At 43.0% G+C, this 13,823-nt stretch overlaps 2 non-coding genes across 2 annotated transcripts; both read left to right on the forward strand.

Annotated features, from left to right (window-relative positions):
- The first annotated feature begins 3,053 nt into the window (after positions 1–3,053).
- On the forward strand, positions 3,054–3,125 carry TRNAG-UCC (transfer RNA glycine (anticodon UCC)). Its single transcript has one exon. It is a non-coding gene; the product is annotated as a tRNA-Gly (tRNA).
- Positions 3,126–10,436: 7,311 nt separating this feature from the next.
- Positions 10,437–10,508, forward strand: TRNAG-UCC (transfer RNA glycine (anticodon UCC)). The gene has a single exon. It is a non-coding gene; the product is annotated as a tRNA-Gly (tRNA).
- Positions 10,509–13,823: the final 3,315 nt, after the last annotated feature.

A 13,823-nucleotide genomic window follows, 5' to 3' on the forward strand; every position in this document is an offset into this window, starting at 1 on the left:
CATACCATTCAGCATCTTCTCGAGATCTTCTTCAGTCTCAGATAAAATAACAATATCATCGGCAAATCTCAAGGTTTTGATTTCCTCTCCTTGGATTTTGATTTCATTTCCAAATTCCTCTTTGATTTCCTTTACTGCCTGTTCTATGTAAACATTGAAAAGGAGGGGTACAAACTGCAGCCTTGCCTCACTCCTTTCTGGATTGCTGCTTCTTTTTCAAAGCCCTCGATTCTTATCACTGCACACTGATTTTTATACAGATTATAGATAATTCTTCGTTCTCGGTATCTGATCCCAAACACCTTCAGAATCGTAAATAGCTTGGTCCAATCAACATTATCGAATGCCTTTTCTAGATCTACGAATGCCATGTAAGTGGGCTTGTCCTTCTTGATTCGATCCCCTAAGATCAGACGTAAAGTCAGCATTGCATCACGTGTTCCTACATTTCTTCTGAAGCCAAATTGATCTTCTTCCAACTCACCTTCAACTTGTTTTTCCATTCATCTGTAAATAATACGTGCTAAAATTTTGCAGGTGTGAGATACTATACTAATGGTGCGGTAGTTTTCACACCTGTCAGCACCGGTTTTCTTGGGAATAGGTATAACAGCATTCTGCCGAGAATCGGATGGCACTTCTCCTGTCTCATACATCTTACACACTAAATGGAATAACCTTGCCATGCTGGTTTCTCCTAAGCCAGTCAGTAATTTAGAGGCAATGTCATCAATTCCAGGTGCCTTGTTCCTATTTAGATCACTCACAGCTCTGTAAAACTCTGACCTCAAAATTGGGTCTCCCATTTCATCAGCATCAACAGCCTCTTATTGTTCCAGAACCAAATTATCTACATCTTTACCTTGATACAGCTGTTGGATTTATGTTCCTACCGTCTTTCTGCTTTGTCTTCTTTCCCTAGAGGTGGCTTCCCATCTGAGCTCTTAATATTCATACACCTAGATTACCTTTCTCCAAAGGTTTCCTTGATTTTCCTGTATGCAGCATCTACCTTTCTCCGGACAATACAACCTTCGACATCCTTGCACTTCTCCTTCAGCCATTCTTCCTTAGCTACCTTGCACTTTCTATCCACGTCATTCTTTAATCGCCTGTATTCTTTGCTGCCCTCTTCATTTCTAGCATTCTTGTATTTTCGTCGTTCATCAATCAGGTCTAGTATCTCCTGAGTTATCCACTGATTCTTAGTTGATCATTTCTTCCTTCCTAACATTTCTTCAACAGCCCTACTGACTTCATTTTTCATGACTATCCACTCTTCCTCTATAGTGTTCCCTTCAGCCTTTTCATTTATCCCTTGTCCAACATGTTTCTTCAAACAATCCCTCACTCTCTGTTCTTTCAACTTGTCTAGATCCCATTTTTTTGCATTCTTTCCTTTCTTCAATTTCTTCAACTTCAGATGGGATTTCAAGACCAGCAGGTTGTGGTCAGAGTCAACGTCTGCTCCTGGGAAAGTTTTGCAATCCAACACCTGGTTTCTGAATCTCTGTCTAATCATAATGAAGTCTATTTGATACCTTCCAGTGTCTCCAGGTCTCGTCCACGTATACAGCCGTCGTTTGTGGTGTTTGAACCAGGTATTGGCAAGGACTAAATTATGATCAGTGCAGAATTCAACCAACCGACTTCCTCTTTCGTTCCTTTGTCCCAATCCGAATTCTCCTACTGTATTACCTTCTCTTGCTTGGCCTACCACTGCATTCCAGTCTCCCATCACAATTAGATTCTTGTCACCTTTTACATATTGTATTAAATCTTCTATCTCTTCATATATTCTTTCGATTTCCTCATCATCCGCTGAACTAGTAGGCATATAGACCTGCACTATTGTGGTGGGCATTGGTTTGGTGTCTATCTTGAAGACAATAATTCTTTTACTATGCTGGTCTTAGTAGCTTACCCGCTGCTCTATTTTCTTATTCATTATTAAACCAACTCCTGCATTTCCCCTGTTTGATTTTGTGTTGATAATTCGGCAGTCGCCTGACCAAAAATCCTGTCCTTCCTGCCAACGTACTTAACTTATACCAACTATATCTAACTTTAGTCTATCCATCTCCCTTTTCAGATTCTCTAACCTACCACAATGATTCAAACTTCTAACATTCCATGCTCCGACTCGCAGAATGTCAGTATCCATCTTCCTGATGATCGCTCCCTCACGTGTAGTAACCACCCGGAGATCCGAATGGAGAACTAGTTTACCTCCCGAATATTTTACCCGGAGTCCGCCTCAGTGGTGTAGTGGTTAGCGTGATTAGCTGCCACCCCCGGAGGCCTGGATTCGATTCCCGACTCTGCCACGAAATTTGAAAAGTGGTACGAGGGCTGGAACGGGGTCCACTCAGCCTCGGGAGGTCAACTGAGTAGAGTAGAGGTGGGTTCGATTCCCACCTCAGCCATCCTGAAAGTGATTTTCCGTGGTTTCCCACTTCTCCTCCAGGCGAATGCCGGGATGGTACCTAACTTAAGGCCACGGCCGCTTCCTTCCCTCTTCCTTGCCTATCCCTTCCAATCTTCCCATCCCTCCACAAGGCCCCTGTTCAGCATAGCAGGTGAGGTCATACTCCCCAGTTGTATCCACCGACCAAGAGTCTGAAGCTCCAGGCCACTGTCCTTGAGGCGGTAGAGGTGGGATCCCTCGCTCTCCTGGAGGGTAAACAGATGATGATGATGATATTTTACCCGGGAGTTCATGCTGAGTATTATTACAATCTAATCTGCCGCCCTTGTAACTTCCGAAAGGCCGCTACCCCCCTTTCGATGAACCATTCCTTAGTCTGGTCTCTCAACAGATACCCATCAGATATGGTTGCACCTGCTATCTGCTTCATTGGGCCACGCAAGCCTCCCCACCGCGGCAAGGTCACACAGGTAAAAAACAAAAGGCGTCCGTATATCACAGCAGTATAATGTAATTTGTGTTTCAAAACCAGACTGCTCTAAAGTAACAGCGCGCTTCAAGTTGCTGACGAGATAAACTAGAACCGGTTACTGACATTCACTTGAGTCGTTCCTTTCATCGTCCTGCGATGGTGGTGTAATGGTGAGCATAGTTGCCTTCCAAGCAGTTGATCCGGGTTCGATTCCCGGCCATCGCATAATATTTAGAAACTGAATCACTAGAGAAGTCATTAGTCATTGACAGCGGTAGGTTTTGCATTATATATAACGGGTGCATTACATTATCCTATATTCCTTTCTTAATCTGCTTACCCTCCAGGGTTGGCTTTTCCCTCGGACTCAGCGAGGGATCCCACCTCTACCGCCTCAAGGGCAGTGTCCTGGAGCGTGAGACATTGGGTCGAGGGATACAACTGGGGAGAATGCCCAGTACCTCGCCCAGGAGGCCTCAACTGCTATGCTGAACAGGGGCCTTGGTGGGGGATGGGAAGATTGGAAGGGATAGGCAAGGAAGAGGGAAGGAAGCAACCATGGCCTTAACCTCTTCAGTCCCAGGAGACAAAAATTTGGATTCTGACAGTGATATTCACTAGAGTGGATAATAGGGAATCAGAGATGTTGAGAAAAATTCCAGAAAAAATATTCTACTGATGGGGTGTCCAAAATTGATGGTGTACATATGTACACCTCAGGTTTTTATTACATAAAAATATTTAACAAAATTATACATATATCTTATTAATGTTGAGAAGTATGGTACATCTACACCCAGATTAAATCACAGAATTACATAAATGCCTTAAACTAAAAATAGAAGGTATAAATTTGACATGAGAACTTTATGTAATAATAAGCAAGATGTTCCTCAATAACCATGACGTCAAAACCAACCTATAACTCTAAAAATACTTGAAAAATGCTAGCATTACATTGTAATTACATGCTCAATCATTACTTAACATGGTATTTCATGAAACAGTTGTTCTTGAGGACACACAAGTACATATTGCATTTTACACACATGATTCTTGATTTGGACTTGCATCCTGGGAACCTACACTTGGATGGAAAGCTTTCATTTGAATACTTGGGAAAATGTCCGTACATATCAAATCTGACTTCCGGAATAGGCTGTGATATCACTTTACGGTATTTAGAGGCTGGTTCTTGTTCTTCCTGTTCCCTTTGTGCACAATCCTCAATGCCAACAGTGTGCAGTCCTCTCGGCGAGTGTCTGACTGACTGTGAAATTGTTTCAGATCTAATCAGGGCATTAGCTGCATGGAGACGGTATTGTAAGAGACTCATTTGTTTTCTCTTAGGGATATCTGATTTCCAGCAGGCCCTTCTGTACATTAACCAGCCGTTGACAAGGACAAGGTCTACAAAATGGCTGAAGACTCGTACTGTCCATCTTTTTGTTCGTACAGTACATCTATAGTATGCCAACAATCTGTCGCAGAGGTCAGTTCCCCCCATGTTTGGATTATAACTCCTTATTACTGTTCGCTGTGGTACCTCAATTTTCTTTTTTTCCTGTTTGGACCAACGCATGCATGTGGCCTGTGGCTCACTTCCAACACAAGTTGACAAAAATGTAACACATTTGTTGTCTTTCCATTTCAGAACACAAACTTTTCCATCTTCCCTAACTTTCTCATCCCACTCCCCTCTTTGCAACTGTTTGTCACCTTTCAGCTTACTAACCACAGGCCCAATTCTGTTTTTCAAGACAGTTCCTGTTTGATGAATGCCATTACTCATCAAGAACTCTGCACACTTCATACTGGTAAAGAAACGGTCAGTGTAAATGACATGTCCATCCTTTGGCACTGTCACACTTAACAGTTTCACAATGCTGCCACCCAAACCAAGCTCTTTCATGCCATTTTCACAAACAGTTCCTCTCCCCTGATATATACAAAAGTCTAATACTAATCCATCTCTAGCTGCCAAGACAAAATTTTTAAGTCCAAGTGGGTTAGGTTTTGAGGGGACGAACTGGCGAAAACTACACCTTCCTGAAAAGGGTATCATCTCTTCATCAATCGACAGATGTGCAGGCCTTGGCAACGTCAGACACTTATCCCTAACAATATTTATCATTGGCCTAATTTTCCACAGTTTATCAGACAGGTCATGCTCAGCTAGGTTGTCTGTGAAATGCAGGTAATTCCTGAGTTCAAAATACCTATCTCGAGGCATACATTCTGAAATTAAAGGCACTTTTAATTCCCTGCTCCAGTATACTTTTCCCTGTGGTAGCTTCAGAGTACCCATCAAAATCTGAATCCCTGTAAACTGTAGTAATTCTACAGCTGTGGTCTGAACAGAGCGCAAGTCACGTTTTTGCACTGAATACAGGTTTGTTTGCTCAGCCAACAATTCCCAAAAAGCAGTTGGCAGATATTCATGAAAGGCCTCTTGTACTCTTTTAGGACCATTTTCATCGACCTCCAGTTCCTCTTCAAATTCAGGCCCCCTTCTCTCCATTCTGAAAAGCATTCCAAATTAGTGTGAATTAACATCCATTTATGAAACGTAAATTAGGCCTACACTCATTTTGTATTTACAAGTACATGCGCATGCTTTACATAATGGGAAGAGTTCCTTCAATATAAAAATATAGAATATTTTGAACATACCTTGTTGTTTTCCACTTCATCAAACGGGTGTTTACTTGCAGTGGTGTAGTAGCAGCTGTTAAATGTACATTATCTTCATTTTCTGATTCAAAGTCTGTGGATGAGTTTTCTATAATTGCTGTCTCAAATAACACATCATCTGTGTCCGACAGTTCGGCATCACTGTTATTCAGTAAATCTACTAATGCATCTGTAGTAAGGATGCCTGTAAATGTAAAACACTGCTTAATGATGCAGAAAACATAGCAAAAAATCATAACCTCAAAGAGGGAGAATATTGTTGTAGGGACCTGAGGTGCACAAATGTACACCTATCAATCAATCAATCAATCAATCAATCAATACTGATCTGCATTTAGGGCAGTCGCCCAGGTGGCAGATTCCCTATCTGTTGCTTTCCTAGCCCTTTCCGAAATGATTTCAAAGAAATTGGAAATTTATTGAACATCTCCCTTGGTAAATTATTCCAATCCCTAACTCCCCTTCCTATAAATGAATATTTGCCCCAGTTTGTCCTCTTGAATTCCAACTTTATCTTCATATTGTGATCTTTCCTACTTTTATAAACGCCATTCAAACCTATTCGTCTACTAATGTCATTCCACGCCATCTCTCCGCTGACAGCTCGGAACATACCACTTAGTCGAGCAGCTCTTCTTCTTTCTCTCAATTCTTCCCAACCCAAACATTGCAACATTTTTGTAACGCTACTCTTTTGTCGGAAATCACCCAGAACAAATCGAGCTGCTTTTCTTTGGATTTTTTCCAGTTCTTGAATCAGGTGATCCTGGTGAGGGTCCCATACACTGGAACCATACTCTAGTTGGGGTCTTACCAGAGACTTATATGCACTCTCCTTTACATCCTTACTACAACCCCTGAACACCCTCATAACCATGTGCAGAGATCGGTACCCTTTATTTACAATCCCATTTATGTGATTACCCCAGTGAAGATCTTTCCTTATATTAACACCTAGATACTTACAATGATCCCCAAAAGGAACTTTCACCCCATCAATGCAGTAATTAAAACTGAGAGGACTTTTCCTATTTGTGAAACTCACAACCTGACTTTTAGCCCCGTTTATCAACATACCATTGTCTGCTGTCCATCTCACAACATTTTCGAGGTCACGTTGCAGTTGCTCACAATCTTGTAACTTATTTATCACTCTATAGAGAATAACATCATCCGCAAAAAGCCTTACCTCTGATTCCACTCCTTTACTCATATCATTTATATATATAAGAAAACATAAAGGTCCGATAACACTGCCCTGAGGAACTCCCCTCTCAACTATTACAGGGTCAGACAAAGCTTCACCTACTCTAACTCTCTGAGATCTATTTTCTAGAAATATAGCAACCCATTCAGTCACTCTTTTGTCTAGTCCAATTGCACTCATTTTTGCCAGTAGTCTCCCATGATCCACCCTATCAAATGCTTTAGACATGTCAATCGCGATACAGTCCATTTGAACTCCAGAATCCAAGATATCTGCTATATCTTGCTGGAATCCTACAAGTTGAGCTTCAGTGGAATAACCTTTCCTAAAACCGAATTGCCTTCTATCGAACCAGTTATTAATTTCACAAACATGTCTAATATAATCAGAAAGAATGCCTTCCCAAAGCTTACATACAATGCATGTCAAACTTACTGGCCTGTAATTTTCAGCTTTATGTCTATCACCCTTTCCTTTATACACAGGGGCTACTATAGCAACTCTCCATTCATCTGGTATAGCTCCTTCGACCAAACAATAATCAAATAAGTACTTCAGATATGGTACTATATTCCAACTCATTGTCTTTAGTATATCCCCAGAAATCTGATCAATTCCAGCCGCTTTTCTAGTTTTCAACTTTTGTATCTTATTGTAAATGTCATTGTTATCATATGTAAATTTTATTACTTCTTTGGCCTTAGTCTCTTCCTCTATCTCGACATTATCCTTGTAACCAACAATCTTTAGATACTGCTGACTGAATACTTCCGCCTTTTGAAGATCCTCACATACACACTCCCCTTGTTCATTAATTATTCCTGGAATGTCCTTCTTGGAACCTGTTTCTGCCTTAAAATACCTATACATACCCTTCCATTTTTCACTAAAATTTGTATGACTGCCAATTATGCTTGCCATCATGTTATCCTTAGCTGCCTTCTTTGCTAGATTCAATTTTCTAGTAAGTTCCTTCAATTTCTCCTTACTTCCACAGCCATTTCTAACTCTATTTCTTTCCAGTCTGCACCTCCTTCTTAGTCTCTTTATTTCTCTATTATAATAAGGTGGGTCTTTACCATTCCTTACCACCCTTAAAGGTACAAACCTGTTTTCGCATTCCTCAACAATTTCTTTAAACCCATCCCAGAGTCTGTTTACATTTTTATTTACCGTTTTCCACCGATCATAGTTACTTTTTAGAAACTGCCTCATGCCTGCTTTATCAGCCATATGGTACTGCCTAACAGTCCTACTTTTAAGACTTTCCTTTCTATCGCATTTATTTTTAACTACCACAAAAACAGCTTCATGATCACTAATACCATCTATTACTTCAGTTTCCCTATAGAGCTCATCTGGTTTTATCAGCACGACATCCAGGATATTTTTCCCTCTGGTTGGTTCCATCACTTTCTGAATCAGCTGTCCTTCCCATATTAACTTATTTGCCATTTGTTGGTCATGCTTCCTGTCGTTCGCATTTCCTTCCCAATTTACATCTGGCAAATTCAGATCTCCCGCTACAATCACATTTCTTTCCATGTCGTTTCCCACATAGCTGACTATCCTATCAAATAATTCCGAATCCGCATCAGTGCTACCCTTTCCCGATCTGTACACTCCAAATATATCAAGTTGCCTGTTATCTTTAGAAATCAGCCTTACACCTAGAATTTCATGTGTCTCATCTTTAACTTTTTCGTAGCTTACAAATTCTTCTTTCACCAGAATGAAAACTCCCCCTCCCACCTTTCCTATCCTATCTCTACGATACACACTCCAGTGCCGTGAGAAAATTTCTGCATCCATTATATCATTTCTCAGCCATGATTCAACTCCTATTACAATATCTGGTAAATATATATCTATTAAATTACTTAATTCTATTCCTTTCTTTACAATACTTCTACAGTTCAACACTAACAATTTTATGTCATCCCTACTTGATTTCCAGTTCCCTGTTCCCTTATCACCGCTCCCTAGGCCATCCCGTTTCCCTGAATGTACCTCCCTATTACCCTTCCAAACAAATTTCCTAACTTATACGTACCACTGCGGTTTAAATGAAGGCCATCCGAGCGCAGATCCCTATCTCCTACCCACCCATTAGGATCTAGAAATCTCACTCCCAGTTTCCCACATACCCACTCCATAGTCTCATTTAAATCCCCAATCACCCTCCAGTCAGTATCCCTCCTACACAGTATTCCACTAATAACAATCTCCGCTTTCTTAAACTTCACCCGTGCTGCATTTACCAGATCCCACACATCTCCAACTATGTTGGTACTTATATCAGCTTGCCTTACGTTGTTGGTACCAACATGAAACACTACCACCTTCTCCTTCCCCTCCTCCCTCTCTTCTACTTTCCTCAACATCTGCCTCAACCTAATTCCTGGATAACATTCTACCCTGGTTCCCTTTCCTCCACACACTTTCCCCACGTGTCTAACGATGGAATCCCCCATGACCAGAGCCTCAACTCTACCCACCTCATTTGATCCCCTCCCCTCCTGGTCAGCCCTATCTTTCCTGATAGCTGCAGAAGCTACTTCCTCCTCCCTTTTCTCCTTCCCATGACTCTGTTCCACCTGTCTTTTCCTATCCTCTACTCTACATTTCCCTTTCCTACCTTTTCCCTTCCTCCTACTTCCATGCATCTCAGCAACAGTTCCCTGTCCCTCATCTTCCCTCTGTTGTTCTACCTGGAGTGACTCGTACAGATTTCGCACAGACACCTGTCCTGAATTCTGATCCTGAGTAGAGCCCTTGGCCTGCAATCTCCTTCCCCTTAGAACATTAGACCACCTGTCTTCTACAACTCCTCCCTTTCCTTCCCCTCCCTCTTGTACACCTACTGTAACCTGTACCTCATTTTTACCGGATAAAAACATACCGAAATATTAACTCCAACACATTAAATACTATGTGTTTTCAATTATTAAATATAACTGAACGTATTCCAATAGTTATTTCATTTATATGCCGTTAAATATAATTTTTACCGGTACTTACTTCTCTTGCTCTGCTCTCTAGCAGCCATCTTGGCCAAATGTAAAATTCCATGTGGTCTGGCTCACAGCTGAACCGGTATATAGGGCTCCTAGTGGTTTTATTTGGAACTAATAAGGTAAACACACGTGCGGCACACGGCACAAACATAAAAATCTAACCTCAATGTGTCGAAATAAAATAAAAATTGAAGGTGTACATATGTACACTTCTGGACTCAAGAGGTTAAGTTAGATACCATCTCGGCATTTGCTTGGAGGAGAAGTGGGAAACCACGGAAAACCACTTCCAGGATGACTGAGGTGGGAATCGAGCCCACCTCTACTCAGTTGACCTCCCGAGGCTGAGTGGACCCTGTTCCAGCCCTCGTGCCACTTTCCAAATTTCGTGGCAGAGCCGATAATCGAACCCGGGGGTGGCAGCTAATCACACTAACCATTACACCACAGAGGCGGACAGCGTCCGTATATCACAGCAGTATAATGTGATTTGTGTTTCAAAGCCAGACTGCTCAGCTGCCAAGATAACGTCTAACGTAACAGCGCGCTTCAAGTTGGTGACGAGATAAACTAGAACAGGTTATTGACAGTCACTTGAGTTGTTTCATTCAGCGTCGCGCGATGGTGGTGTAATGGTGAGCATAGTTGCCTTCCAAGCAGTTGATCCGGGTTCGATTCCCGGCCATCGCATGATTTTTAGAAACGGAATCACTCGAGAAGTCATTACAAACAGAGCAAAAATAGGAAAATTGACAGCGGTATGGTTTGCAATGAATTAGTGGTCACAAATCTGAACAAATTAGAACAAGTGTATCGAACTTACGGCAGATGGGCCGCGGCAAAGTATGAATTATCTTTTAAGTTTTGCCATTTTTGCAAATGGTTTATAGGTCATGGCCATCCGTCAGTATTTCATATCATAGCCTGCAAAATCACATTGACTATCTGCACTCCTTTCCTCTTTTGCTATTTGTTTTACGTCGCACCGACACAGATATGTCTTACGGCGATGAAAAAATCTGTACTCTAACGCCCCTCTTTGTAATATGTCCCTCAGTCATGGCCATCTATCAATACTTCACATCACAGCCTGCTAGATCACATCGACAATCTGTACTCTAACGCCCTCTTTGTAATATGTCTCTCATTCAAGGCCATCCATCAATACTTCACAACACATCCTGCACATTTGTTAGGTAACATTGCGGTTCTTATTGTATATCGGTAATTTCAGGCGAGCCGCCCCTGCGGTGTATAGGTTAGTGTGATGAATTGCCACACCTGGAAGCCCGGTTCTGCTACGAAATTTGAAACGTGGTACGAGGATTGCAACGGGGTCCCCTCAGCCTCGGGATGGCAACTGAGTAGAGAGGGCATCGATTTCCGCCTAACCATTCTTGAAGTGATTTTCCATGGTTATCCACTTTTTCTCGAGACAAATGCCGGATTGGAACCCAACTTAAGGCTGCTTCCTTCCCTCTTCATTGACGATCACTTCCAATCCCCTCCCACCCCCCCACCCCCCGACGCCATGTTCAGCCTGGACGACTTGCTGGTGCTCCTGCCCATTTGTATCCTCCGACTCACGACTCAAGGCGGGAATCCTCGCTGTGTTCCAGGGCAAAAACAACCGTGGAGGGTAAAACGGATTAAGAAAGAAGTACCGGTTATTTATAATTCTTTCTTAATCTGTTTTTCCCTCGGACACAGCGAGGGATTCCACCGCGTGAGACATTGGGTCGGGGATACAACTGGGGAGGATGACCAGTACCTCGCGCAGGAAGCCTCACCTACTATGCAGGAGAGGGGCCTTGGTGGGGGATGGTAAGAGTGGAAGGGATAGGCAACGAGGAGGGAAAGAAACGGCCGTGGCCCGGCATTTGCCTGGAGGAGAAGTGGGAAACCACGGAAAACCACTTCCAGGATGGCTGAGCTGGGAATCGAACCCATCTCTACTCAGTTGACCTCCCGAGGCTGAGTGGACCCCGTTCCAGCCCTTGTACCACTTTTCAAATTTCGTGGCAGAGCCGGGAATCGAACCCGGGCCTCCGGGGGTGGCAGCTAATCACACTAACCACTACACCACAGAGGCGGACTATTTCTAATTACGGTACTAATAATAACCTACTAAGTTTACTAGGCATAATCCATTCTACTACACTTTTATCTTCGTTAACATATGTCGTTCAATCATCATCATCATCATCATCTGTTTACCCTCCAGGGTCGGCTTTTCCCCCGGACACAGCGAGGGATCCCACCTCTACCGCCTCAAGGGCAGTGTCCTGGAGCTTCAGACTCTTGGTCGGGGATACAACTGGGGAGAATGACCAGTACCTCGCCCAGGCGGCCTCACCTGCTATGCTGAACAGGGGCCTTGCGTAGGGATGGGAAGATTGGAAGGGATAGGCAAGGAAGAGGGAAGGAAGCGGCCGTGGCCTTATGTTAGGTACCATCCCAGCATTCGCCTGGAGGAGAAGTGGGAAACCACGGAAAACCACTTCCAGGATGGCTGAGGTGGGAATCGAACCCACCTATACTCAGTTGACCTCCCGAGGCTGAGTGGACCCCGTTCCAGCCCTCATACCACTTTTCAAATTTCGTGGCAGAGCCGGGAATCGAACCCGGGCCTCCGGGGGTGGCAGCTAATCACGCTAACCACTACACCACAGAGGCGGACGTCGTTCAATACTGTTCATAAATTTCCTTCTAGCCACTAGGGTTTCTTTTCAAGATCTTACTAAATGTAATTCTTCCGTATTTTCAGCACAGATAAAGCAACGTGCTGTATCCATTTCCCTCATGCATCCTTAATTTTTATTATCATCCACCAGATTAAACCTCGTGTTTCTCTTCTATTCACACTCACCATAGTTATTTAATTTTAATTTTGAGAGAGTCGCCCTGCTCCTATAGGCTATTCGGACACCTACAACTGTCTTTTGAATATCCCTGGGTCATATAGTAATGTGTTTACTCAGTGGTACCTCAACCTCTCGAAGCTCTTCTCCCAATTATGTATGAATCCCAGACAAACTAGGTTTTAAAGCCTTTCGTTCCGAATTTGTATTTAGTTCTTAATTGAATTTTTACAAATGGTCATATTCACATCATCAATATTATGTAAATACTGCGATTCCCTTGCCTCATATGGTGGGGCGTGCCGAATGACACAAGGTAAATTAAGTGGCTGTGTTTGTATGTTTGTCACGACTGACTGTCCAGTGTGTACAAGGTCCCAATTGCTCCAAAACTGTCAATGAAGGTCCATCATAACCAATAGCTGAACTGCATACGATGCACGTTTGAAGTTATTACAACCGACGAAACACGTGCCAAGAGCCGTTCACAAAGAAACGCTGTAGAGATGGACTCGTCAGCGTCAACAAACAATTAATTAACAATCTGTCAAACTTCTTTGAGCTTGCATCCGGGAGATAGTAGGTTCGAATCCCACTATCGGCAGCCCTGAAGATGGTTTTCCGTGGTTTCCCATTTTCACACCAGGCAAATGCTGGGGCTGTACCTTAATTAAGGCCACGGCCGCTTCCTTCCAACTCCTAGGCCTTTCCTATCCCATCGTCGCCATAAGACCTATCTGTGTCGGTGCGACGTAAAGCCCTTAGCAAAAAAAAAAAAAAAAAAAAAAACCTTACTTCATACTAGCTCGAACTTGATTAACATAGTCTATGATGATGATCAATTTGAGCAGGAATGAGATTTATCGGAAGTATATTAATGATAATGATCGGTTCGCCGCTGTAGTGTAGTGCTTAGTGTGGTTAGTTGCCATCCCCGGAGGCCAGGGTTCGATTCTCGGCTCGGCAACCAAATTTGAAAAGTGGTATGAGGGCTTGACCAGGGTCCACTCAGCCTCGGGAGGTCAACTGGGTAGAGATGGGTTTGACTCCATCTCATCTGTCCTCGAAGTGCTTTTCCGTGGTTTCCCATTTCTCCTCCAGGCAAATGCCGGGAAGGAACCCACCTTAAGGCCACGGCCGCTTC

The sequence above is a fragment of the Anabrus simplex genome, chromosome 14 (assembly GCF_040414725.1).
Source record: "Anabrus simplex isolate iqAnaSimp1 chromosome 14, ASM4041472v1, whole genome shotgun sequence".
Lineage (NCBI taxonomy): Eukaryota > Metazoa > Arthropoda > Insecta > Orthoptera > Tettigoniidae > Anabrus > Anabrus simplex.